This window comes from Triticum urartu, chromosome 4, assembly GCF_003073215.2.
Source record: "Triticum urartu cultivar G1812 chromosome 4, Tu2.1, whole genome shotgun sequence".
Lineage (NCBI taxonomy): Eukaryota > Viridiplantae > Streptophyta > Magnoliopsida > Poales > Poaceae > Triticum > Triticum urartu.
The window spans coordinates 572,596,532-572,600,887 of NC_053025.1; positions in this window are offsets into that span (position 1 = coordinate 572,596,532).

Genomic DNA, 4,356 nt, shown 5'->3' on the forward strand with positions numbered 1-4,356 from the left:
GGCCTATAGAACTGCATATAAAAATCCTATGGGTATGTCTCTGTATAAAATGGTTTATGGAAAAGCATGTCACTTACCTCTCGAACTAGAACATAAGGCATATTGGGCCATTAAAGAGCTCAACTATGACTTCAAACTTCCGGTGAGAAGAGACTACTTGACATTAGCTCATTGGATGAGTGGAGAACCCAGGTCTATGAGAATGCCAAACTGTTTAAAGAAAAAGTTAAAAGATGGCATGACAAAAGGATACAAAAACGTGAGTTTAATGTAGGTGATTATGTATTGTTATACAACTCTCGTTTAAGATTTTTTGCAGGAAAACTCCTCTCTAAATTGGAAGGTCCTTACGTTATAGAGGAGGTCTATTGTTTCGGTGCCATAAAAATCAACAACTTTGAAGGCACAAATCCGAGGGTGGTGAACGGTCAAAGAATCAAACATTATATCTCAGGTAATCCTATAAATGTTGAAACTAATGTCATTGAAACCGTAACCCCGGAGGAGTATATAAGGGACACCTTCCAGAACGTTTCAGCCTCCGAAAAGGAAGAGGTATGTGGTACGGTAAGTAAACCGACTCCAAAACAGTTCTAATAGCAATTTTTCTCCATTTTGGAATATTTAAGAAAATAGGAAAATAAGAAGCAGTCCAGAAAGGACACGAAGCGTCCACGAGGGTGGAGGGTGTGCCCCTACCTCGTGGGCACCTCGTGTGCCCTCCGGACTCCTTTTTCTTGCACGATACTTCTTTTGGTTGGTAAAAATTCATTATATAATCTCCCGAAGGTTTTGACCACCGTACCACGCAAATATCCTCTGTTTTTGTTTCGAGTTGTTCTGCTGCAGATTTAGTTCAAGATGTCTTCTCAAGAGTCAGTCGGGGAGAGCTGGGTGTCTCATCCGACACCAGGACAAGGAGCAAACAGTGATGCTGACCACTTTGGGCCATCAACAGAGGAAGAGATGGAGGCCGAATTGAAAATGACAGATGCCATGGAAGAGGATCAAGAAGTTACTTCTCGTTTCCGAGCCGAATTCACGATGGGGGAACTACAGAGCTCAGCTATTCCAAACTCGGTCATCCCTTCCAATGTTAGATTTATTTCTTATGAAAATATGAAAAAGAGTGTTACTTGTTCTCCCGCAGCTATGCAACATCCATGGGTGAAAGGAGCTTTAGCCGTCACGGGCAAGCTCCGTAAGGAAATAATGGACCTCTGATGTCTACTACACAACCTTCTTCTTGTAGACGTTGTTGGGCCTCCAAGTGCAGAGGTTTGTAGGACAGTAGCAAATTTCCCTCAAGTGGATGACCTAAGGTTTATCAATTCGTGGGAGGCGTAGGATGAAGATGGTCTCTCTCGAATAACCCTACAACCAAATAACAAAGAGTCTCTTGTGTACCCAACACACCCAATACAATGGTAAATTGTATAGGTGCACTAGTTCGACGAAGAGATGGTGATACAAGTGCAATATGGATGGTAGATTTAGGTTTTCGTAATCTGAAAATATAAAAACAGCAAGGTAACTAATGATAAAAGTGAGCGAAAACGGTATTGCAATGCGTTGAAACAAGGCCTGGGGTTCATACTTTCACTAGTGCAAGTTCTCTCAACAATGATAACATAATTGGATCATATAACTATCCCTCAACATGCAACAAAGAGTCACTCCAAAGTCAATAATAGCGGAGAACAAACTAAGAGATTATTGTAGGGTACAAAACCACCTCAAAGTTATTCTTTCTGATCGATCTATTCAAGAGTCCGTAGTAAAATAACTCGAAGCTATTCTTTCCGTTCAATCTATCCTAGAGTTCGTACTAGAATAACACCTTAAGACACAAATCAACCAAAACCCTAATGTCACCTAGATACTCCAATGTCACCTCAAGTATCTGTGGGTATGATTATACGATGTGCATCTCACAATCTCAGATTCATCTATTCAACCAACACAAAGAACTTCAAAGAGTGCCCCAAAGTTTCTACCGGAGATTCAAGACGAAAATGTGTGCCAACCCATATGCATAAGTTCACAAGGTCACGGAACTCGCAAGTTGATCACCAAAACATACATCAAGTGGATCACATGAATATCCCATTGCCACCACAGATAAGCACATGCAAGACATACATCAAGTGTTCTCAAATCCTTAAAGACTCAATCCGATAAGATAACTTCAAAGGGAAAACTCAGTTCATCAAAAGAGAGTAGAGGGGGAGAAACATCATAAGATCCAACTATAATAACAAAGCTCGCGATACATCAAGATCGTGTCGAATCAAGAACACAAGAGAGAGAGAGAGATCAAACACATAGCTACTGGTACATACCCTCAGCCCCGAGGGTGAACTACTCCCTCCTCGTCATGGAGAGCGCTGGGATGATGAAGATGGCCACCGGAGAGGGATTCCCCCCTCCGGCAGGGTGCCGAAATGGGTCTAGATTGGTTTTCGGTGGCTATAGAGGCTTGCGGCGGCAGAACTCCCAATATAGGTTCCTTTCTGGAAGTTTGGGGTCATATAAGAGGTGTTGGAGTCGGGAACAAGTCAGGGGGGTCCCCAAGTCGGCCACGAGGTAGGGGGCGCGCCAAGGGGGTAGGGCACGTCCCCCACCCTCGTGGTGGCCTCGGGACTCTTCTGGCCCATCTCCAGTACTCTATGGGCTTCTTTTGGTCCAAAAATGATCTCCGTGAAATTTCAGGTCAATTGGACTCTGTTTGATTTTCCTTTTCTGCGATACTCAAAAACAAGGAAAAAACAGAAACTGGCACTGGGCTCTAGATTAATAGGTTAGTCCCAAAAATCATATAAAATAGCATATAAATGCATATAAAACATCCAAGGTTGATAATATAATAGCATGGAACAATAAAAAAATTATAGATACGTTGGAGACGTATCAAGCATCCCCAAGCTTAATTCATGCTCGTCCTCGAGTAGGTAAATGATAAAAATAGAATTTTTGATGTGGAATTCTACCTAACATATTTATCCATGTAATTCTCTTTATTGTGGCAAGAATATTCAGATCCATAAGATTCAAGACAAAAGTTTAATATTGACATAAAAATAATAATACTTCAAGCATACTAACTAAGCAATCATGTCTTCTCAAAATAACATGGCCAAAGAAAGCTTATCCCTACAAAATCATATAGTTTTTCTATGCTTCAGTTTCGTCACACAAAAATGCTCTCATCATGCACAACCCCGATGACAAGCCAAGCAATTGTTTCATACTTTAGTAATCTCAAAATTTTTTCAACTTTCACGCAATACATGAGCGTGAGCCATGGACATAGCACTATGGGTGGAACAGAATATAATGATGGGGGTTGTGTGGAGAAGACAAAAAAGGAGAAAGTCTCACATTGAAGCGGCTAATCAACGGGCTATGGAGATTCCCATCAATTGATGTCAATGCGAGCAGTAGGGATTGCCATGCAACGGATGCACTAGAGCTATAAATGTATGAAAGCTCAACAAAAGAAACTAAGTGGGTGTGCATCCAACTTGCTTGCTCACGAAGACCTAGGGCATTTGAGGAAGCCCATTATTGGAATATACAAGCCAAGTTCTATAATGAAAAATTCCCACTAGTATATGAAAGTGACAAAATAAGAGACTCTCTATCATGAAGATCATGGTGCTACTTTGAAGCACAAATGTGGAAAAAAAAGTATAGTAGCATTGTCCCCTTTTATTTATTTTGTTATGGCCTTTCATTTTCTCTCTCTTTTTTTTTCTCTTTTTTTCCGGGACAATGCTCTATTAATGATGATCATCACACTTCTATTTATTTACAACTCAAAGATTACAACTCGATACTAGAACAAAGTATGACTCTATATGAATGCCTCCGGCGGTGTACCGGGATGGGCAATGAATCAAGAGTGACATGTATGATAAATTATGCATGGTGGCTTTGCCACAAATACGATGTCAACTACATGATCATGCAAGGCAATATGACAATGATGATGTGTGTCATGATGAACGGAACGGTGGAAAGTTGCATGGCAATATATCTCGGAATGGCTATGGAAATGCCATAATAGGTAGGTATGGTGGCTGTTTTGAGGAAGATATAAGGAGGTTTATGTGTGATAGAGCATATCATATCACGGGGTTTGGATGCACCTGCGAAGTTTGCACAAACTCTCAAGGTGAGAAAGGGCAATGCACGGTACCGAAGAGGCTAGCAATGATGGAAAGGTGAGGGTGTGTATAATCCATGGACTCAACATTAGTCATAAAGAACTCACATACTTATTGCAAAAATCTACAAGTCATCAAAAACCAAGCATTACGCGCATGCTCCTAGTGGGATAGATTGGTAGGAAAA